Genomic DNA, 25,269 nt, shown 5'->3' with positions numbered 1-25,269 from the left:
TTTGTAAAGTACCACTCTATTGCATCACATATACCAATCCACAAAAGTAGAATTCAACCACATGAAAACCCAGTAGTGCAATAAGCATCCAGGTTTCTGGAAGAATGGATGAAAAAAAATGCAATGGAATATAAAAAATGGGGAGTAGAGTAGCGTAGCATAGTGTAGTAGACAGAAAGATTAGATAAGACCAGACAAAATATTCTAGATTAGAGAATTATACAGGAGAGGAGGGGTGTGGTGGGGTGTGGTGGAGTAATAATAGAATAGAATTAGAATAGAATAGAATAGAATAGAATAGAATAGAATAGAATAGAATAGAATAGAATAGAATAGAATAGAATAGAATAGAATAGAATAGAATAGAATAGAATGTATCTATATAACAATGTCTACATTTACCTATGAATCTCTATTTAGGGATATAGTGGTTTATTTTTGTCTTCTGACACCTGCCTTCCTGCCTCAGGAGGCCTTCACATGTATTGATGATGTTCACACATGTAACTGTCTCACTATCATTATGAAATTAGCCAGTGTCTCTCCTCCAAATCCTATGGGATCCCATGGAAAAAGGAGGAACAGACTCTGAAGGATGCTATTTATTGTCCCCATAATATCCATCCCATGGCTGGGGGGGCCAAAGCTCTGTGAGTTCATTTGATAGCATGTTGGACTCCCTATTTGTGTCTGAAAGAAATCTCAAGAAGGCAGGACAGTCTGATCTAATTCAAAGATCTTCTGGCAGACAGAGGCATTTGCACACAGAAAGAAGACACTCGTGGAAGATATTCATATTCATGGGGTTGCTGTTAATAGTATTGCCTGAAGTGGTGTGCAAGAATCCTAACCTTCAATGTTACTTTCAGGAGCCTCTTCCTATTCAGCACACCTATCATCAGCCTGGAGAGATCAACATTGCTGGTATTATTTCTGTATTGTCTACATATTCAGATCCCATTGATTTCAGTCAACATCCTTCTCGGGCACTTCAGGAGGGATCTATGTGAGTACATCATCCATTTATGGTCAAACTCTGGACCATCACACAATGCTTGAAATGTTTTCCTCTCATGACAAAGGCTCCGCAAAGAAGTATCTTAAATGAGACACCTAGGTTTATTTTATGTGAAGTGAAATTTCAGCATCCACATAAAGTTGAAAGACAGACCAAATTTCCAATTATAACAAACCACATTAAATATCTATAATTGCATCTATCTAATATCTATAACTATGGCTTAATTTATGAGGATGTAACTATCACTAAGATTTGTAGGAAGGGAATATTTCCTCTGATAACTTTTTCATTTGATATTTATGGCATCAAAATTCAGCAATTTCTTTCTGAATATAAGCCATTCCTTTTTATTCTTATTCTTAGTATTAGTATTAGTATTTGTTTTTTAATATAAATATTCCAACTTCCATTAAACAGTGTGTCATCTGGTTACAAATATCTCTGTAACAATGTTGGTTTATAGTTCCTATCCCATAATTACTGCCATTTATCACATTCTATTATGTAACCTAATTTTCTTGCCCATGCTACATTATCTCCTTCACTTGTTCCTCTTCCCGTTTGATGCCTAATAGATAGCTGCACAATTTCTTTATCAACATTTATTCTGTCCCTGTTAATATCTCATCTAATTCTGTTAATTCATTATAAAAACCATATGATTTAGCATCTTTCTCATATCTAGAATGTATCTGCACTTGCCAATACCATGTCATGTTGATCCCTTGATCACTCAATTCTAGTTTAGTTTTCCTGTCAAGCTCACATGGAAACACAACACTTAGGCATGTTGCCCTGATGCTTGCCAGCCACCTACCTCCTCAATCTTGAATCCAGTGTGAGTGCTGCAGCTGGGAGAACACTAATGGAGGCAATGCTGATCAAGGACTGTGCTGCAGGTGTGCAGAACCACCAGAGAGAACCCTCAGCTGTTTGGAGGTTCTTGTTTTGACAGCCGTCAGCTGTTCTGCACCCAGAGAGGAATGGTGATATGCAGAGATGATCAATGGCATTGGACCTGTCTGTCCATCTGCAATGTTGGGGCAGTAACGTTTCTGATTGTGCTTTAAGGATGTTGTGAGGTGTAGGAGGTGGGTTTGTTTTGGTTAGGCATAAGTAGGTGTGGAGTGGAGACGCGGGTGGATAAGGGTGGATATAGGTTAGAAGGGTGAGGTTGGGGAACTTCCGGTTTGTCGGCTTCGCGAGCGGCAGGGATTTGCGGCTGCGCGATCCCTCGCCCGCTAGCCGTTTTTGGGGTCCGACCCAGCCGGGTACGGAGCTAGGCTGCCCTGCAGGGGCAGCTGAAGGTAGGGGGATCCGGAGAAGGGTTTGGGGGTGCTGCAGACTCCCTCCCTGGCCGGCAGAACTCCCTTTTCCCAGGACGGTGCAGCGGCGGTCTGTAATGGCCGCCACAAAGAAGCTGGCAGCCGGGTAAGAATGCGCAGGAGGAAGTGGAGAAAGTGATTGAGAGGAGAAAGTTTTTCTTGGCTCCTAGGACTCTAAGACATATCTAATAAAATTCCTGAAAAGTATGACTTTCTGAATAATACCTGCCAGAAGAGGAAAAAAAGCGGCTGTTTGAAGGTGCTGAAAGGATAGCTTTCCCTCTTTTCCTACGGAATAAATAACTGGATATTAAGAAACCTATTTCTTTTAGGTGAAAATTGGTTTTAAGCGATGAGTGGGAAGAGAGAGGATTAAAAAGAAAACATTTGTATGCTAAGACTTTGTTGGAGCAGATGCCTTAAGGATTTGAAGACTAGAATATATTGCAATAAGATTTTAAACAGATTTGGACTTTCTTTCTCTTGGATTGATATTACCCCAGAAGGAGAAAGTGAGAACTCTGCCTTGGTTTGGACTGACTGATAACTTTGGGACTGTTTTATTTTTTTATTTTCTTTTGAATATTCTGGTTGTTGTAAGAAGAAAGAAGGGGAAAAGAAAAGAAAAGATTTATAATGGCTCTTTCTGTTGAGGAACTAAGAAAAGAATATGAACAAGCAAAAAAAATGGTAAAGATGGTGTGGAAGAAGCTTTCCTTTTCTTAGAAATGGCGCTTATTAATTATCAACAAACATTACAACAGATGAAGACAGCAGAGGAACAAGAAAGAAAGAAAGGAGCCATTTTTAATGAATCTCAGAACTTGATCCAGAAAGAAGGAAGAGAGAAAGAAAAGAAAAGAAGAGAAAAGAAGAAAATTAAAGGACTTAAGGACTTAAGATCTAAAAACATTTAAGAAAGGGAAAAATAAGGTGCAAAACCAATATGATGTTAGTAAACAAAAGGGAAAAGGAATACGACAGAGAAGGGAAGCTGGCAAGGCAGAGGCTAGAAGAAGGGGGGGTAGAAAGGTTTGTTGGGAGAAGAAAGAAAGGGAAAAGGTGGAGAAAAGCTACAATGTTTTGAAATTAAATGAAAAAAAAGAAATTTTTTTTGGATAATGGATAAAGTATAATTTTTTTTAAAAAAAAAAGATTTTGCAAGGTACATAAGATGAGATGGTAGTATTGTAATGATTTAAGAGTTGATAAGAGATTAAAATGTTAAAATGTTTAAAAATGATTGGCTTTAAAATTTAATAATAGGGAGGGTTTAGAATACTGTTTTAATTAAAGAGTTTAATAAGATTATGGTATTGATGTTATTATAAAATTTTTATTATAGTATCTTTTTTAATATTTGGATTTATTGTCTAATTATGTACTTAATTATGTTGGATGTATTAGTTAGATAGAATGTACCAAGCAAAATCGGATTGGGTATTAGATATTATTTTAAAGATTAATTTGATTAACTTAGAGGGGAGATAGAAAGGCATCATACTCTGATTAATGATTTCAGGAGAAACTTATTTTCTTTTTTTTTATAAGGAATGAGACAAAGGGATGATAAAAAATGGACAAAAGATATAAATATAATGATTCAAATTAAGATGATTAATTAAGATAGAAGTAAGAAGTGTGAAATATGTGGGGAAGTTAATATAGAAGGCTTAGAATGGAAAATAAAATAAGTAATGATATGTAAGATGAGCATGAATATAATTGAAGTCCATGAAGAGAGAGACACCTGGGTCCAAGTTACTTTCCAAAAAGATTTTTTTTATGTTTTGTGTGTTGTGTGTATATGTCTTTTTGGGGGGAGAATTAGTTAAAAATTGTAGAAATATAGATTGAGAATAATGGTAACTAAGTCAGAAAGAAACAGATGAAATAATAATAATGATATTGAATAAGAGTAAAGAGAAGTAAAGAGAAATCGAATAAGAGGTTTTGGTATGTTGTATGGAAATGGTTTAAAACAGAATTATAATTTATCTGACTTGTTAAATTGACAATGAAAAAAGGTTTAAACATGTAATGAATAATGACAATTTGTGTGTTTTAAAAATTAATAAAACTTGTTTTTTTAAAAAAAGAAGAAGGGTGAGGTTGACAGGCAGCTATAATAAGCGCTGAGAGGCAATAGCTCTGAGCACTAGCTTAACTTGGAATTGATCCAGAGTTGCCTTTTGGGATGATTAGATTAGATTAGATTAGATTAGATTAGATTAGATTAGATTAGATTAGATTAGATTAGATTAGATTAGATTAGATTAGATTCAACTTTATTGTCATTGCACATGAACACAGGCAATGAAATGCAGATAGCATCTAACCAGAAGTGCAAAACAGCAATGAAGATAGATAGATAGATAGATAGATAGATAGATAGATAGATAGATAGATAGATAGATAGATATAGAGATAGAGATAGAGATAGATATAGATATAGAGATAGAGATAGAGATAGAGATAGAGATACAAAATATATAACTATATATGGATATACAGAATATCTATGAATACACAGAATATATATCTATCGAAGGAATTTATATGACTGTACAGAGTGTTTATGAACATATTGAATATAAGTATAATGCACACAAAGTTTATACAGGATATATTATATATTATCAGGGGAAGTATCAGTATGTGTGGGGAGGGGTAGATGAGTTCAGTAAGGAGACCACTGTGTGGTAGAAGCTGTTCCTTAGCCTGCTGGTCTTGGACTGCAGGCACCTGAACCTCCTCCCAGATGGAAGAAGGGTAAACAGTTTATGGGCTAGATGGGAGGACTCCTTAACGATGCTGTGAGCTTTTCGCAGACATCCTTTCCTCTGATTGTCCACAATGGCAGGAAGTGGGATCCCTATAATACGTTAGGCAGTTTTCACCACCCTCTGTAATGCCTTCTTTTCTTTAATGGTGCAATTTCCATACCAGACTGAAATAAAACTGGTTAGGATGCTCTCAACTGCACAGTGGTAGAATTTGATCAGAATAGTTGGGGAAAGGTGGTTCTTCCTCAATAATCTCAGAAAGAACAGCCACTGGTGTTGTGAACTTGACTGATGAAATAAACCCTTGTTACCACAACCTATAACCGTGAGTACTATGGTTTTTCAGTGCAAATCCTCAAGTACCCAGCGAGGTTGACATAAAAGCTAGTGCTCATATTCTTTTGTTTTTGATCTTTGGAAGTATTGTATTAGTGGAAGAAATGGCAGAAGGCAGAGACCCTGGATGGAATATGGAAGGGGAGGAAGCTGAGGTGGCAGAAGAGGTGGTGGAAGATGATAAGCAACAGCAGGAAAAGGAAGAAGAAGAGGAGTCAATCTCCAGTGGGTCCCAGGCTGTGATTAAACTAAAGCAGAAAGAAGTGGTGGAATGTGGCAAGCAATGCAGGGTGGAAGAAGGAGAAGTAATGCCTCCCAGCCTGTAGTGAAGCCAAAAAGGAAAGAGGTTAGGTGAAGTGAGCCCTTTGGGAAAAAAGGACTCAGGAAAGAGGACTGGGGATTGCAGAGACAACAAAAGATACAGGCCCAAGAATGGAAGGTGCAAAGTTGGCCTGACCTTGAAATGAGTCAATAGACAGCCCCAAGTAGTGAAACCCTGGAAATATTGAGAAGGCAATTTGGGGATGTTACTTTAGGAGAGACATGACCCAACCTACCACCCAACTGTTGGAAATGTAACTATGCACAAGGAACATATTTTCACATGTGGTGGACTTGCCCATATGCTCAGAAATTTTGGAGAAATATGAGAAATTGGATTTTAAATATAACAAAACAAAATTTAAAACTTGAACCTGAAACCTTTCTACAAAGAATGATAGATCTAAACATGGAGAAAAAATATCAATATTTAATTTTGCACATCATAACTGCGGCCAGAATAACCTACGCACAAAACTGGAAACTGTCCTCTATTCGTTCAGGATATGGTAATTAAAAAAAAAATACATGAATGCTCTGAGCCTAACCAAATTGTTAAAAAATAAACAAGATAGTGATTATTATGAAATGTGGAACATTTGGTATGAGTGGTTAAAGAAAAGGTAATATTTGATATTTGGATAAGTTATGGGAATGACAGAAGACATGCATTTAATCATAAGCTATATAGAGAAATTAAAACATTAAAAGAACGAAGGATTTATTGTAACAAGGAAGATCATGTCAATGATAAAGATAAAGAAAAAAAATTAACCATTGCTCAATATATGCTGTAAAATGTATATATGTGTGTAGATAGATAGATAGATAGATAGATAGATAGATAGATAGATACAGATATAGATATAGATATAGATATAGATATAGATATAGATATAGATATAGATATAGATATAGATATACCGTGTTTCTCACATAATAAGGCCGGGCCTTATTTTTTTGACCCGAAAAACCAGCTAGGCCGTCTTTTCGGGTGACTTAATTTCCCCTCCCCTTGCATCCTCGGGTGGGCGGGCGGCGACAGCTTGGATGTTCAGGAGACCTTCCGCCACCATTAATTTCCCTTCTCCCTTGCTGCCGTAGCGTTACAGCAACGCCGCGGCGTTTGGCGCAGCCACGTGCAGCCAGTCAGGGCTCCTCCCTGCAAACGGAGCCCTGAGGAGACACTTGGCTTCAGGTGCTCCTGTGGCCGCCTTCCTTTGCCTTTGAAGGTAAAGTGAATTATTTTAAAAACCTCCGCTCATCCCATCAGGGCCGCCCGGAGCCGTGCGAGCTGGGCAAAGCCGGGAAAGCAAGCCGCGGGTGTTTCCTGGTTCTGCCCAGCCCGTGCGGCTCTGCCGCGGCCCTGGCGGGATGAGCGGAGGTTTTAAAATAATTCACTTACCTTCGAAGGCAAAAGGAAGCGGCACAGGAGCGCCTGAAGCCAAGTATACCAACAACAAAGGCAAATCCTCAAGGTGGGCTGGAGGGAGGTGGCTACGTGCCCCCGGGCTGCTTCAATGCAAGGTCCTGACTTGCAGCATCTTGCCGTTGCCGCCGCGTCCTTTTCGCGCCGCCTCCCTCTCCGACTGCTAAACTCGTGTGCTTCGCCAAACACTCCGAGCGAGGCGAGCTCTTTCATACATAGAGAGGGAAAGACGCCGACGTGCTCCGAGAGGCTGGCTCTTTTCTCTAGCCGAGGCTGACAGGAAGTGCCTCCAGGGCCGTGGCAGGCAAGCCGCGGGTGTTTCCTGGTTCTGCCCAGCCCGCACGGCTCTGCCACGGCCCTGGCGGGATGAGCGGAGGGCCCGGCGGGGAGGCACTCGTTGCCTTGGTGACATTTCGGGTGCCTCCGCCGCCTCCTCGGCCATCGCAGGTGGCGGTGGCGAGCGGCGGCGCTTCGCTGAGGGAAAAAGAAGACAGCGCAGCCACCTTGCTTGCTTTCCCACCTGCCCACCCCAGATGGCCTCAGGAGCGGCGGCAGTGGCAGCAGGCGCGCACACTCCTGCCGGCAAAGGGAGGAGAGGCGAGGAAAGAGAAGGGAGTGCGGCAGCAGCGGCTGTCACAGTATCGTCTCATAGCGGGGCAAGGCTGGCAAGCTGAGGTGGCCACACCAGAGAGCGTCACTGCCGACCCCGTCATGAGGATAAAGGAGCGGGATAGAGATTCAGTCAGATGTCAGCCTCGGCTAGAGAAAAGAGCCGGCCTCTCGGAGCACGTCGGCGTCTTTCCCTCTCTATGTATGAAAGAGCTCGCCTCGCTCGGAGCGTTTGGCGAAGCACACGAGTTTCGTAGTCGGAGAGGGAGGCGGCGGCGAAAAGGACGCGGCGGCAATGGCAGGATGCTGCAAGTCAGGACCTTGCATTGAAGCAGCCCAGGGGGCACGTAGCCACCTCCCTCCAGCCCACCTTGAGGATTTGCCTTTTGTTGTTGGTATACTTGGCTTCAGGCGCTCCTGTGGCCGCCTTCCCTTTGCCTTTGAAGGTAAAGTGAATTATTTTAAAACCTCCGCTCATTCCGCCAGGGCCGCGGCAGAGCCGTACGGGCTGGGCAGAACCAGGAAACACCCGTGGCTTGCTTTCCCGGCTTTGCCCAGCTCGCACGGCTCCGGCGCGGCCCTGATGGGATGAGCGGAGGTTTTAAAATAATTCACTTTACCTTCGAAGGCAAAGGGAAGGCGGCCACAGGAGCGCCTGAAGCCAAGTGTCTCCTCAGGGCTCTGGTTGCAGGGAGGAGCCCTGACTGGCTGCACGTGGCTGCGCCAAACGCCGCGGCGTTGCTGTAACGCTACGGCAGCAAGGGAGAAGGGAAATTAACGGTGGCGGAAGGTCTTCCGATATGAAGTGCTCCACCAACGCAGGCAGCACCATATCCGGGCATGCAACAAAGTACTTCCTAACGGCAAGCCCCCCCCCCCCATTCCCCCATTTCGCATGTTTAATATGGGCCTTAATTTGGGGGAGGGGCTTAATTTGATTTTATGCCAATAAATCATGCTGGGGCTTCCTATTGGTGGAGGCCGTATTGTTGGAGAAACACGGTAGATATAGATATAGATATGGATATGGATATGGATATGGATATGGATATGGATATGGATATGGATATGGATATGGATATGGATATGGATATGGATATGGATATGGATATAGATATAGATATGTAGATGTAGATGTAGATGTAGATGTAGATGTGTGTGTGTATATATATATATATATATATATATATATATATTCTTAAGTTTTCATGGGTACTTACATGTATGGTATTCAGCTTTGTTCGGGTATTTTCCCACGTCATTATAGTTGTGCTTTTAAAGTTGTAGCAACGTTTCGGCAGAATCTCATCTGCCATCATCAGGCTTCTGTATTGTGTTCATCTGTGAGTCAGACTTTCAGAACTGAAACGGTTGTAAAAGAAGCCTGATGATGGGGGTTTGGCTGTGTTCTGATTGGTTGGGGGGTTGGCCATGTTCTGATTGGCTGGAGGTGTGTTCTGTTCAGGTGGGGGCTTGGTTGTGCTCAGGTTGGTCTTAGTTACTGGGGGATTTGAGCTGGTGAGCTGTGATCTTGCTGTTTGGTTTCGAGTTCGTGGTCATGCTGCATCTTCATGGTGGGGGTCAGTTCGCTTCATGTATGGCTCAGAGGGGTTTGAAGTGGGTAGTGATGCAGCTGCAGTGCGGCTTCTGGTCTGTGGTCGTGTCTCATCTTCTGTGTGGGTGTGACTCTGCTTTTTACGTGGAAGTGTGGTGGTGGCATCTCGTGGGTGTGGGTCTGGTGTCATTTATCATGTTAGGTACTCGTCTGTTCATGAGGGCGGGTTTCCAAATGGCTGGTAAGCGGGAGGTGTCATCTCTTTTATTCATGCTGTGTGGGCGTTTTTCTACCTCTATGGCTTCTCTGATTATTCTGTTGTTGAAGTGTTCGGTTTTGGCAATAGTTCTGGTATTTTTAAAGTCAATCTCATGTCCTGTGGCTTTGAGGTGTTGGACCAGGGAAGAGGTCAGTTCTTCTTTTTTGATTGAGTTCTTATGTTCTTCAACACGTGCACTTATTCTTCTGTTAGTTTGTCCAATGTATGTGGTGGGGCAAGCGGTGCAAGGGATTTCGTATACTCCTTGGTTTTCTAACTCGATTTTGTCTTTAGGGTTTCTTAGGATGGTGGATATTTTTCTGTTTGTGCAGAATGCTTTTTTAATGTTGTGTTTTTGGAGGATCTTGCTGATTTTGTCTGTAGTGCCTTTTATATATGGGAGGAGGACTTTGCCGTTCTCTTGTTCTCTGTCTTGGATTTTGGTTGGGGTTTCTTTTTGGATTAGGTGGGTAATCTTCTTTCTTTGGAATCCATTGGCTGTTAGTACATTGGTGAGAGTGTTTAGTTCGGTTTTTAGGTGTTGTTCATCAGCTAAGCATTTTGTTCTGGAGATGAGTGTGTCAGCTACGGAATTGATCTGTGCTGGGTGGTGGTGTGAGAGTGCGTGTAGATAGCGGTTTGTATGTGTTTTCTTCTGGTAGATGGTGTGTCCTAGGGAGCCATTGGGTTTTTTGTATACCAAGACATCTAGGAAGGGAAGTTGATTGTTAGCTTCTGTTTCCATGGTGAATTGTATTTTGGGGTGTAGGCTGTTGAGGTGTGTGAGGAAGTTGTTCAGTTTTTCTTTCCCATGTGGCCAGATTATGAAGGTGTCATCTACGTATCTGAGCCAGAGTTTGGGTTTGTGATCATATTTTTCTAGAGCTTGTGTTTCAAAGTGTTCCATGTAGAGGTTTGCGATGACAGGTGAGAGGAGTGATCCCATGGGTGCTCCTTCTATTTGTTTGTATTTTTGTCCGTTGTAGGTGAAGTATGTATTGGATAGACAGTGGTTGGTCAGATCTATGATGTGCTGGGGGGGGTTGTATTTGTTTTGTATGGCTGTCAAGGCTTCTTTTATTGGCACTTGGGTGAAGAGGGATGTGACATCGAAGCTCACTAGTAGGTCGCTGGGTTGTAAGTTTTGTTTCTTTATGATCTCGATGAACTGGAATGAGTTTCTTACGTGTGAGTTGATGGATTCTGCATAGGGCTGTAGTTGTTTGGCGAGAAATTTGGCTAGGTTTTGTAGAGGTGAGCCTATGGAGCTGACTATTGGTCTAAGTGGAGTTCCTTCTTTGTGTATCTTGGGGAGACCATAAAGCTTAGGGCATCTGGATGATTTCTCTCTGGGTATGATTCTTTGCTGGATTTCTTCACTGATGGGGGAGGCTTTTATTTTGGATCTGGTGGTTTTTTCTAGGTAGGTGGTGGGGTCTGTCTTTAGGGGTTTGTATGTGGGGTCTAGGAGTAGGTTGGTTAACTTGGTTTGGTAGTCAGATGTGTTCATAACCACTGTCGCGTTGCCCTTGTCTGCAGGTAGGATTATTATGCTGGTGTCTTCTTTCAGGTTACGTAGTGCAGTTTGTTCTTCTTTGGATAAGTTGCTTTTGAGTGGTTTGCTAGTGCAGAGGATGTTGGTGATTTCGAGTCTGATTCTATTAGCATCATCAGGGTTGGTTTTGGTCAGGCTGGTTTCAACTCCGCATATGATGGTTTCTGTGGGGATGTGTTTGGGAGCGACAGCAAAGTTGAATCCTTTTGAAAGGACCTTGGTTTCGGCTTTGGTGAGGATCTTGTCTGAGATGTTGTGCACTGTTTGTTTCATGTGTGGCTGTGAGGGGGGAGGAGTTGGTTTCTGGCGTTGTTGTAGTTTTCTGAGTTTGTTGGTGTGTGTGTCTGTCTTGAGGGTGGTCTGTGTTTCGGCTCTCCAGACAGCGAGTTGTTTGGATTTGTCCCAAAGTAAGGGGTGAATCTTGTTGCTGAGTCTGAGGTGAAGTGTGAGGAGATCTTTGTTGATTTGGTCTAGGAGAAATCTTTTTGTGTGAAGTTCATTTCTAATTAGGGCCAATTCTGTTCTTTTTAGGATGCGTTTGGTGGCTGCTGTGTTGGTGTGGAATTTCAATTGGAAGCTTGTGGGAATTAAATTTTGATCTCGGCAGTTGCATAGGAATGTGAGGTCACATAAAATGGAAGCTCTTTGGACTTCAAGTTTTTCATAAGTCCTGGTCAGAGTAAAGCTCACATTACTCTGAGAAGCACAGAGCCAAAGACACAAGCCTGAAGATGATGAATGAGATTTCATCAAAACGTTGCCTAGATACTTCCAATTTTACACGGGAGAAAACCCGAATAACCAAAGATCCATATATATATATATATATATATATATATATATATATATATATATATATATATATATATATATATATATGGATCTTTGGTTATTCGGTTTTCTCCATGTAAGATTGGAAGTATCTAGGCAACGTTCGATGAAGTCTCATTCATCATCTTCAGGCTTCTGTCTTCGGCTCTGTGCTTCTCAGAGTGATGTGAGCTTGCAGCTGCTTCTTCCTTTTAACTGCTAGTGGGGGTGTGACTTGATTGGTTGGGGGCTTGGCTGTGTTCTGATTGGGTGGGGTGTGTTCTCATTGGTTGGGGGTTTGGCCAACCCCCCAACCAATCAGAACACAGCCAAACCCCAACCAATGAGAACACACCCCACCCAATCAGAACACAGCCAAGCCCCCAACCAATCAAGTCACACCCCCACTAGCAGTTAAAAGGAAGAAGCAGCTGCAAGCTCACATCACTCTGAGAAGCACAGAGCCGAAGACAGAAGCCTGAAGATGATGAATGAGACTTCATCGAAACGTTGCCTAGATACTTCCAATCTTACGCGGGAGAAAACCCGAATAACCAAAGATCCACATACAAATACCATGAGAACCTCAGAAAACAAATATATATATATATATATATATATATATATATATATATATATATATATATATATATATATATATATATATATATGTATGTTTTAAATGTATGTCAAATAAATGTTTTTTCTAGAATAAAAAAAAAAGATACAGGCCCAAAAATGGAAGGTACAAAGGTGGCCTGACCTTGAAGATAGTCAATGAACAGCCCCAAGTAGTGAAACCCTGGAAATTTTGAGAAGGCAATTTGGGGATGTTACTTTAGGAGAAACATTACCTCCCAAAGAGGATTTGAAGTATAGATGCAGTTATGTATCAGTTCATGATCCTCTATACAGTTCTAGCCTTATGGGGTTTCAAGACATGGAAGTTAGCAGAAGACTGGAATGTTCTGAGTTAAAGTCTAGGAGGTCAGATATAGGAAAAGGTGCTAATGCTACTCCAGTGGAGAGTCGTTATAGGGAACCTGGGGGTCCTAAATTATCTGACACATATGAGTGGACTCCAGGGGACTCTGCAGAGAGGGGTCAGACTTCCCTTGAATTAGTAATGCCAGAATGCACTATTAGAAATTCTATGGCCCGTTGGGGGGGGTGCCAGCTCAGGGTGGGTAGGACTTCCCCCCTTAACCGCATCTTTTGATGATAGTGCTGATAGAGTGACTGTTTTCCTGGGACAAGTAATAAATAATCTAGACTTGTACAGACACTATTACCCGTCTCATTGGGCCATGATGGTTGCAATAACAAGGGTTGGTGAGGCAAATGAATGGGCAGCTGACTTACATCAGCAATATTTGCTGAACTTGGTGATGTTGGACTCGTTCTCACTGCTTTGGAAGTAAGGTTTGAAGACAGAACCGGCGAACAACGAGCAGAGAAAGAAATATTAACTATTAAGCAGAAAGGATGAACAACACATGATTATATACAAGACTTTCAAAGGATTGCTGGTAAACTACCTGCCTGGCCTGAGAGGTTGCTGATACATTTGTTTAAAGAGGGATTGGATCATGACTTGGGGCAGGCATGTTTTTCTCAGATTTGGTGAAAACATTAAAGGATTGGTATCAACTAGCCATCAAATTTGATGCAGCATTAAGAAGATTACATCTTAAAAGGGGTGTGACCGCAGGAATGAGGAAGACTACTGGTCTTTTACGTCAACCCAGAGTGAGGGGCTCTTCTCTGCCATGCCAAAGTGGACGAGGGGGTTTCAGATGTTTTTGTTGTAACATGCCTGGCCATAGGGCGTTGGATTGTCACATACCACCAGTGTCCATGCCACAAACACCACAAGCAAGAACATTCATAGGCAGGGGTAGTACTGGACCCCAGGTTTGGAAATCCCATGAAGATTCGAGAGGAGTGACCCAGTTGCAAAGCAGTATTGAATCAGATAGATCAATAGAACCTTCATTCCCAACAGATGGTGGTGGACCAGATGATACTTGAGTAGAAGATCCAATGGTAAGTAATCCCATATGCCCATTTATAATTCCAATTATGGTGTGGAATACATGTATGGGTCAAGGGGTGAAATTAGGAGCTTTAATTGATTCAGGCTGTACATGCTGTCTAATAACATAAGCGGTGGTAAATAAACTTGTGTTGAGGGTTATTCCTTTGAACAACCAAATTAACTTTGAACAAGTGGATTGCTCCATATTGGGAGCCACTCATAGAACAGAATATGTTAAACTGGTGATTGGAGAGCATTGGGAGTGGATATCATTCATAGTGGTGTCCCACAAGATGGAAGCTTTAATTTTAGGTTTGGCTTGGCTAGATAAGTGAGAGCCAACTATAACATGGGAAGGAGGGTATCATAAATTATGTTTATCAATTGGACCAAATCTGTTAAATATGACAGGGCAAGATTCTACTTCATTTAATAACATCTCTGAAGATAAAGCACTGTTTTCAGGAAAATAGGCATATCCTTCTGAATATGACGATTTGGAAGACATTTTTAACAAAAAAGGGACTGGTTCATTTATTTTTTTATTTTATTTGGTTTGTCAATTGCTTACAAGATAATAGGTATAAATAAAAACATAGTTATGAATACATGGATACATATAAGAAAAATAAAAAGAAACAATAGGACAGGGATGGTAGACACATTGGTGCGCTTATGCACGTCCCCTAGAGACCTCTTAGGAAAGGGGTGAGGTCAGTAGTAGACAGTCTAAGGTTAAAGTTTTTGGGGTTTGGGGAAGAAACCACAGAGTCAGGTAGAGTATTCCAGACATTAACCACTCTGTTGCTGAAGTCGTATTTCCAGCAATCAAGTTTAGTGTGCTTTACCTAGAGTTTGTATCTATTGTGTGCTCTTGCATTGTTATGGTTGAAGCTGAAGTATTCCTTGACAGGTAAGTCATTGTAATGTATGAATTTATATACTATACTTAGATCGGACCGAAGGCGGTGTAGTTCTAGGTTTTCTAGGTCTAGAATTTCAAGTCTGGTGAAATAGGGTATTCTGCAACGAATATTCTTCTTGTGAAATATTACTGGACTTTCTCAACTGTGTTAATATCAGATACGTAATCTGGGTTCCAGACTGAAGAGCTGTATTTCAGTATTGGTCTAGCAAATGTTTTGAATGCTCTAGTTAGTAGTGTAATATTACCAGAGAAAAAGCTACGTAAGATTAGGTTAACAACTCTTAATGCCTTTTTGGCTAGGTAGTTACAGAGGGCTCTAGCACTTAGATCATTAGAGATGAGTACTCCAAGATCCTTGAAAGAGTTTTGATCATCAACAAGGTCTTGACTATTCAGCCTATATTTTATTTTCTGAGTTTTTTTGCCAATATGTAAGACAGAGCATTTATTTGTTGAGATTTGAAGTTGCCATTTGTTTGACCATTCTGATACATAGTCAAGGTCTTTTTGAATGGTAGCAGTATTGTCTGTAGTGTTGAATAGCTTTACATTGTCAGTGAAGGGAATGCAGTTGCTCTTAATATGATCACAGAGTCCATTTATATAGAATAGGAAAAGAGTTGGTCCTAGAACACTGCCCTGGGGGAATACCACTGTTGACAGGTACAGAATTTGATAGGACACTCCCAATTTTGACCATTTGTTGTATGTTTGACAGGAATACGTCTACCCCAGTTATGCAGGTGTCCAGAGATACCATAAGATTTCAGTTTTAGGAGTAATTTGTCATGTACCAACTGAATCAAAGGCTTTACAGAAGTCTATGTAGATTGTGTCTATTGCTTTGCCCTAATCGAGTTGTGTAGTCCATATGTTTTTGCACTGTAAGAGTTGTAGATTACAAGATAGTTTTTTTCTGAAACCAAATTGTTTATTAGAGAGTAGGTTGTTTGTCTCTAAGTGGAGGATAATGGATTGGTTAATAATTGATTCCATGATTTTACAGGTGACGCAACATAAAGAGATTGGTCTGTAATTTTCAACTAGGCTGGGGTCTCCCTTTTTGAAGATGGGGATGACTGTGGCTTGTGACCATAGTTTTGGCAAGGAGCTGGTTCTGAAAGATTTTTCAAAGATTATGCTTAGAGGTTTGGCTATGGCAGTGGATAGCTTTTTTAAGAAGTAGGCACATATTCCATCCCGTCCAATATATAGAGACGGGTTTAGATTCCATAGTGCTTTTTCAACATTGTTTTCTGTAAAATTGATATGTACTACATCATTGTAGTTGTCTGTGGTTCGACTAGGAAATACAGGGCATGATCCATTGCTGTTTACAAATACTGAGCCAAAGAATGTGTTAAAGAGGTTGGCTTTAATGGTGTCATCATTGCAGTCTTTATCATTAGGTCCTTTCAGGGATGGGATGGACCTTGAGTCTTTTCGTTTGTTGTTTACAAAATTGTACAAAGCGCGGGTGGACTTGGTGCATAGAAGGTTTTCCTCTTGTTTAATGTGATAATTGGTGCATTCAGTCTTTATCTGGTGGCATAAATTTTTGTATCAGCTCTTGAAGTTGGCAATGTGACCAGATTTGTTTTTCCGCCAAAGTGATCTCTTTTTGGATTGAGCTTCCTTATTGTTATGGGTAATCTGTTTTTTTGTTTGTTTGTTTTTGGAGTTGTTATTGGTACATATAGTTGATGACTCTTTTGAATTCAAGTAAAAATATGTTGTAATGGTCTTCAACAATATTGCATCCAGTGAATAGAAATTGCCAATCAAGGGATGAGAGATCGTTGTTTATAAGATCATAGTTGCCTTTTTTGAAGTTATAATTGGGGATCACATCATTGTGTTGATTTTTGTGTGGACCTATGTTGAGACAAAAGTCAATTATGTTGTGGTCACTGTTGGAAAAGGTTTCTTCTATTTGTATTCCATAAATTGAATTCAAACTATTGCAGAAGATGAGATTGAGGCAGTTGTTAAATCTAGTATTGTTGGTTATTGTGTGGGCAGGATGTTGCCCATATTAGTAGCGAATTTAGCTTGTTTACATGTTCAATGTCATAATCAGGGGCTCTGTAACATAGTAAGAATCAAAATGTGATAATTAAGGACAGTTCACAGATGATGATCTCAGGAAGAGCAAGCTCTTGGGTAACTTGGATATTTTTTAGATGTAAGGATTTTTTATAGAAGATAGCAACACCACCTCCTCTACGGATTTCATGATCGGATGGGTAAACATGATAGTCTCTTACTGAGGTAATGGAGTCAGGGAGAGATGCATTGAACCATGTTTCACAGATGTATATGATGTCAAATTTAGCCATATTTAGTAAGAGGAGAAATTCAGGTATTTTATTCACAAGGCTTCTTGCATTGAGTAGCTTGCATTTAAGGCCAGTTGCAGTTGGAATTGAGGTAGTTAGGGGCGTGCATGCCTAGTTTTGAGTGATGGTGGGTTGGATCACTCAAATTCATTACCTCCACACCAAAAACAGACTGTGCTGTTGAGTTGGCTCTTGGAGCAAAGTTGCCCAAACTGAGAATGTACTCAGTGACTCCCACCAAAATGGAGGAAATGGGGGCATATATAGACAAAAACTTGGAAAGGGGTTTTTTTACACCTAGAAGGACACATGTGGCTGCCCCAGTTCTCTTCCATGAGAAAAAAGATGGAGGATTACATCTAAGTGTTGATTTCTGTGGTCTTAATACTTTATGTATGAAACCTCTTTATCCTCTGCCTCTATTAAAGGATCTGTTGGCCATGTTGATGAAAGGGAGGATTTTTACCAAACTTGATTTTCGTGAGGCATATTACCTTGTATGAATATGCCCTGGAGACAAGTGGAAGACCACATTTAATTGTCCTTTAGGGAGTTACTATTTTAACGTGATGCCTCTTGGGTTACAAGGGGCCCCAGCTGGTTTTATGCATTAATGAATGGCGTATTACACAAGCATTTATATAAAGGAGTGTTGGTTTATTTTGACAATATTTTAATATACTCACAAACTAAGGTATACAAATTGTATACTCGTATACAATTAGTATGTCAGGTATTGAAAAAACTACTAAAGGCACAGTTGTTTGTGACGTTGTCCAAATGTGATTTTCATACTACACAGTTGGATTATTTGGGGTATTGAATCTCAGCAGATGGTATAGAGATGGATCCAAAGAAAATACAAACTGTATTGGAATGGAAACCCCCAACCACAAGAAAACAGTTACAAAGTTTCTTAAGATTTGCCAATTTTTATCGGAAGTTCATTCCACGATTTGTGGACATCGCATTACTCTTGACCAATCTCCTTCAGACTAAACCAGGGGTAGGATTCTACCAGTTCGCAGCTATTCGCTAGAACCGGTTGTTAACATTTTAAGCAGTTCAGAGAACCGGTTGTTAGAAGAAATTACTGGCCTAATCCTGTAAGGAAGGCAGGAAGGAAACATTCTGGTGTTGCTTACAGAAACTGCCTCTCCGTTAACCCTTATTACATTCTTGGTAGGACTAGACTTCCTGTCTCAAGAACATCTCTGGAGGGTTTTTTTCCTCCTTTGCTATACCAAATGTTCCAAATTAAATAGTACTCTGAGTCCTCCTTATCCTTTAATTTCAGCATGAGCCTATCCATCTTTGCACATTCTAAAATTTTGTAAATTATAATGTTTCCTTAGCGGTTTGTTCCTCACCATACATCTTGAACACCTAGTTTCTCTGCCATTTTGAAAATAGCTTTTGGGAGTGTTTTCCTAGCTATTTTATTTATTTTTCCAGTTTTATAGTCTAATTCCATATCCACAATGGTATTAAACCTCCTACTATGCATATATTTTGATATTCCCGTCCTATTATTTTCTTGTGAAGTTTGCTATAAAAGTCATCTTGGTGCATATATTGCTACTAATAATATCTGTTCATAGTTCGTTGTTATCTATACCATCAAAATCCTACTTACCTTGTCTGTAAAAATTTGCTTAGTGTTTATTGCTTCTTTTGCACAGAGAGCTATCCCTCTCTTCTTTTGTTGTGGTAACGAGGCATAAAACTTTCCAATTTTGGGATGTTCCAGAATTTTATTTTGTTGTTTCTTAATATGGACTTCTTGTAAATAAATTATATCTAATTTTACCTTTTCAAATTTAATTAATTAATTATTTCAATATTAAGCAAAAATCAAAAACATAGGGACATAACTTCAAACTGACTGGAGGGAAGTCCCAAAGTCATGTTACAAAGTATTACTTCACAGAAAGTGTACTGCAAGCTTGGAACGAATTTCCAAGCAAAGGTAACAGGTCAATCATCAGTAACTCAGTTTGAACAAGCTTGGGCTAAACACATGTCCATCATCTGACAAAAATTGAAACAATATAAAAATAACAAATAAATTCATGAGAAAACAAATAACTCAGAGGGTGACTCAAAATACCAGTAACACTTTTTCTGCCATCGGATTTCAATGTTTCTAGATGTCGCACTGACAGTCCACAAAGTGTGTTGTGCTGATGGATTGCAAGCACCATGGTTTGAAACCAGAGGTGGTATTCAGGAGATTCTGACCAGTTTTGGAGAACCGGTGGTAGAAATTTTGAGTAGAGAACTGGCAAATAGCACCTCTGGAGATTTTACAGTATCCTTCCTGTGCCATGCTCACCAAGATGCAGCACAGAACCGGTAGTAAAAAAAATTGAATCCCCCCATTGTATGAAGCAGACATTTCTTAATGTACTTTTTTTTCTTTACAGAATAGTTTTTCAGAATTACCAGCATGTCCTGGCCTTAGCATTTACTCTAAAAGAGATCAACGAAAACCACCAGATGCTACCCAATATCACGCTGGGCTTTCATATTTTTGACAGCCATTTCAGTCCAAGGTGGACTTACTTCGCTTCGATGCTGCTGCCTTTCTCTCATGGGAAATTCATCCCTAACTACAAGCGTGGGGTCCCAAAACTTTTGGCTGCAGTGATTGGGGGACCTGATATCTCTCTTCACATGGCAGCTGTATTGTCCATCTACAAAGTTCCTCAGGTAAGAGGTGCAAGAAGATATACATTATTAAATTGCCATACTTCCCCAGAAGTCTGTGTGCTTCTTTTTCTAAAAAAGGAGACAACTTTCAGATTCCAGGATATTATTTTTTGCTTGATAGGATTACCATAGTAATAATTCTGAACAGAAAATGGGGTTACAAGGCATAGAAAAACATTCCACAATGCCCGAAACTGAATTAAGAGTTGGGAGTCTTCTAGCCCAATGCCTGCTCAAACAGATAACCCTATACCATTTCATATCAATGGTTGTCCAATCTCTTCTTAAATACCTCCAGTGATGGGGTAGCCACAACATCTGAAGACAAGCCATCCAACTCATTAATTGTTCTAACCTGGTTCTCTCCTTGATTAATTTCCATCCATTGATTCTTGTCCCACTTTCAGGTGCTGTAGAGAATAGGTTGACTCCTGTTTTTTTACTTTTTCTCAGGGGACATCTTGGTTGCATTCTGGTTGCTTTCTAAATAAATAAATGCAGCTAGTTGCATCATGTTTCAGTATATAAACTCAAGGGCACCTAAAGACTCAAATGAATGTACACAGTGTCCATTTTCCACCTGCATATGTTTGTCTTCCTTTAGTTGACCTATGGCTCTGCTCCAGCCATGGAAAAAGAGACTCAAGCCGTTTTCTTCCAGCAAATGTTTCCAGATGAATCCCATGAACATAAGGGCCTCACGCTGTTATTGAAGTACTTAAGATGGATTTGGGTTGGAATTCTTGTAGCAAAGAATAAAAAAGCAGAGAAATTTGTCCAGGAAGTGGTCTCTACCTTTTCTGAGAATGGCATCTGTGCTGAGTTCATAGCACAGATACCAAATGCAGATTTCTATAGTGATTTTACTGATGTTATGGATGAATTTCTATGTATATACCATGTTCTCATGAAGAGCAGGGCCAATGTGATAATTCTATATGGTAAAATTCAGACTATAACAGATCTGAGAAGTTTTCTCCGATTTTCAGAAGTGGAGGATATACCAAAGAAGCCAAAGATCTGGCTTATAAATGCGCAGACAGAGTACACCTCACTTTCTCTTCATAAATCCTGGGATGTCCATTTCCTACATGGTGCTTTATCCTTTGCAGTTCACACAAAAGAGGTCAAAGATTTCCAGGAATTTCTTCACAATCTAACTCCAAACAATGACCATCATGATCATTTTCAGAAAGATTTCTGGGAAGAGGCATTTGGTTGTTTCTTCTCCAACTCAAAAACGGAGACATCTGAGGCAACTTGTACTGGACAAGAGAAGCTTGGGACTCTACCTACATCTGTGTTTGAAACACGCATCAGTGGACAGAGTTACAATATTTACAACGCAGTCTATGCTGTGGCACAAGCTCTGCAATTTCTGTATTTATCCAAATCCAGAAAAATAGTGAAAGGACGGAAACAGTTTCACTATCAGATGTGGTGGCAGGTAAGAAACTACCAGGCAAAATCTTGTAGGACTGAGCATTCTACTGTGTATCTCTACAATATACCCTGGGAACTATAATGAAGTGTGGTTACCTTCATTTTTTTCTCTCAAATGAATTGCCTTTTATTCCTCTGAAATGTTCCCCCTTCAATCTGGGAATCCACCTCCTTACTACGTTCCATCACTCTGCCATATGTTTAGTCTAGAAAATGTCTTTGGATATGGCTCCCTTGGCCAAGAAACAGACATCAGTACCACATCCTAGAATCAGACACAATTGGACAGGGAAATATAATGATGATAATTGCCTTTGAATTCACATTGTCAATTGATATAGTTATATAGGGTGGTACAGAGATGGTATTCAGCAGGTTCTGACCAGTTCTGGAGAACCGGTAGCAGAAATTTTGAGTATATAACCAAACAACAAAACTCTGACTGGAGTTTTACAGTATTCTTCCCCTGCCACACCCACCAAGCCATGCCCACAGAACCAGTAGTAAAAAAAAAATGAATCCTACCACCATGGGGTTTAGCAACGGCACTTTGAGCCCAGTTACCATTGTTAATTGAGGACTGCACAGGTTTTTAAGGAAGGACCTCGTGTGATCACAACTTACAACTTCCTTCCAGCTTCCATCAATCTAGAACTAAGGAGAAATTTCCTGACAATTAGAACAATTAATCAGTTGGACAAATTGTCTCTAGAAGTTGTAAATGCTCCAAGACTGGAAGTTTTAAAGAAGAGATTGGAGAACCATTTGTATGAAAAGGTATGCAGTTTCCAGCCTGAGCAGGGGATTGGACTAGAAGACCTCCAAGGTCCCTTCCAACTCCAATATCCTATCCATTTCTATTCTATATTGCTTTGCTTGTGAAAAGCCTGAAAGTAAAGTTGAAGATCGCAATCATGTGACTATGGGATACCTTGACAACCAGACATTCAGGCCAGTTGCCAAGTTTGAAAATTGTGATCATGTGACTACAGGAGTCCTGTGACAGCCTGAATTTCAAGGAAATCATGAGTACCACTCATGCTGCACCATTGCAAATTCAAATGGTTGTTTAAGAAGAGACCGCCAAGACACTGTCAGTCCCAAAGCCCCCTACAGCTAATTCGCCCCAATATACTCACCATGGCCAACTTGCCATGAAAAAACTCACCATGTCCAAATCTGTGTTGGACAACTGATTGTAGGGCAAGAGTTACCCAAATATCAAAGAAATGGTGGAATAGAATCATTAAAGAAAAGATACAAAGAACAAACTGAAATCTGAACGACAAAAATTAAATATTTCTAATTTATTTTAAATAATTAAATTGAAGTGATACATCGTTCTGTGGTGAGTTGGCCATGATGAGTTGCCCATGGTGGGGTGGCGACAGAGAGTTGGCTGTGGCAAGTTGTCCCATTCCACCCAAAGGGTAGGCTTGATTGAGAAACCAAGGGTCAGGACTAATTTTATTGCAAGTTCTATAATAACAGAATCCTGAAAATTTGAACATCGTTACCACTCCCTCACATTCTCTTTATATGAACTGAGCTTGTTTGAAATGTTTCTTAAGTTATTTTTCATTGTCCTGCCCCACGGTCCTCTTATCTAATTGGCTGTCCCTCCTGTCCTTCAAGGCTCCTAGGATCTCTAAAGATGCAGAGATTTCCCAATTCACAACACATAAGCTGGGGAGGAAGAAGCCTGAGTACCTTAGTCTCTTGCTAGTTATTATTTGTTTGATTATGGCTTGCAGCTAAAATAAAAGTTTTTATATTTTCTTTATTAAGAACAGAAATAGAAATAATAGAAATAGAAAGAAATAGAAACAGAAACAATAGAAATACAATAGAATTATTTAAATATCAATGTCTATGTTTTGAACATATATTCAATTCAGTTCAATTCTTTGTTTGGTGATTGGACATACAAAAAATTTGTCTTTTGTACATATGCTCTCAATGTACATAAAAGGAAAGATACATTCGTCAAGAATAATAAGGTAGAACACTTAATGATAGTCATAGGGTATAAATAAGTAATAAAATCACACTAGGAAACAATCAATATAAATTGTAAGGATACAAGCAACAAAGTTACAGTCATACAATCATAAGTGGGAGGAGGTGGGTGATAGGAACAATAAGAAGATTGATTGTAATAGTAATGCAGACTTAGTAAATAGTTGGACAGTGTTGAAAGAATCATTTCTTTAGCCGAGTGATGGCATTCAGGAAAAAAACTGTTCTTGTGTCTAGTTACTCTTATGTGCATTTCTCTATAATGTCATTTTGAGGGTAGGAGTTGTCTAGAATGTGAGGGGTATATAAATAAATATATTATAAATTCTTTCTCCTTCTTCTGTCCTTTTCTCTCTTTGTTTCTCTCTGCTGTCTCTATTTCAGACTCATTCTTTTCTGAGAAGTGTCAGATTCAACAACAGTGTTGGTGAGAAGGTCTCCTTTGATGAAAATGGACAATTCATTGGTGGATATGATATTATCAACTGGGTCACATTCCCAAACCAGTCATTCCATAGGATCCAAGTTGGAACGGTGGATCCCACAGCTCCAGCAGACAAGTTCTTCAGTATTTCTGTAGATTCCATCATGTGGCCAGTAGGCTTTAATCGGGTTAGCTGTCTGAATGTAGACTGGTCTGCTTTCATTTATGTAGCATTAAAATATCTTTTTTCCCCAAAAATTTTATTAATTTTTAAAAAACAAACATATACAAACAAAACACAAAACATGAAAACATAAAACATCTTTTTGGAAAGCAGCTTGATCCCGGGTTACATCTTTTTGCACAGACATAAATTCAAGTTCATGCTCACTTTTATATACCATTCCATATCTTATTTACCATTCTACATTTTCTGTATAGCTTCTCCCCTCTTTTCAGTCTCTTAATTCTATTTTATTTATTTCATCTCAATTTAAATCATTATACTTATATCCTTTGTCTGTCCTGTTTCAGCTGTCTATTATCTTTTCTCATTAACACAAAATTTCTCCTGTAATCACTGATTGGAGTATGACGCCTTTATATCTTTTCCCTAAATTTAACACTTAAAATAATACATAATTTTCATTCGGATTCTGCTTAGTACATTCTAAAGCTACGCACTATATTTTAAAATAAGAAAAAATTATAAATATATAATATAATTAAAACAACAATCCATACCAATTAAACTCTATCATTAAAATTTATTTATTTATTTATTTATTTATTTGATTTGCCAATTGTTTACAAGATAATAAGTATAAATGTATACATAGTTGTGAATACATGAAATGGGTACATATAAGAAAAATAAAAGAATAAGAGAAACAATAGGACAGGGACGGTAGGCACGTTGGTGCGCTTATGCACGCCCCCTACAGGCCTCTTAGGAAGGGGGTGAGGTCAAAAACAGCTGTCTATTATCTTTTCTCATTAACACAAAATTTCTCCTGTAATCACTGATTGGAGTATGACGCCTTTATATCTTTTCCCTAAATTTAACACTTAAAATAATACATAATTTTCATTCGGATTCTGCTTAGTACATTCTAAAGCTACGCACTATATTTTAAAATAAGAAAAAATTATAAATATATAATATAATTAAAACAACAATCCATACCAATTAAACTCTATCATTAAAATTAATATTCATTTAAGTCTTGAGCATTTTACACAGTCCTTTTCAAATAGGTATCATGTTTTTATGGGAACTCTTATAAATTTTACATAGTTACTTCCACCACATTTCACTTATATTTTAAAATTATGTAATTAAGATGTTCCCATTCCTTCT

Source organism: Notechis scutatus, chromosome Z, assembly GCF_049901735.1.
Source record: "Notechis scutatus isolate UNSWTSFEM ecotype Mainland chromosome Z, rNotScu1.2, whole genome shotgun sequence".
In the NCBI taxonomy this organism is placed as follows: Eukaryota; Metazoa; Chordata; class Lepidosauria; order Squamata; family Elapidae; genus Notechis; species Notechis scutatus.
Note: the sequence above shows the minus strand (reverse complement) of the source record.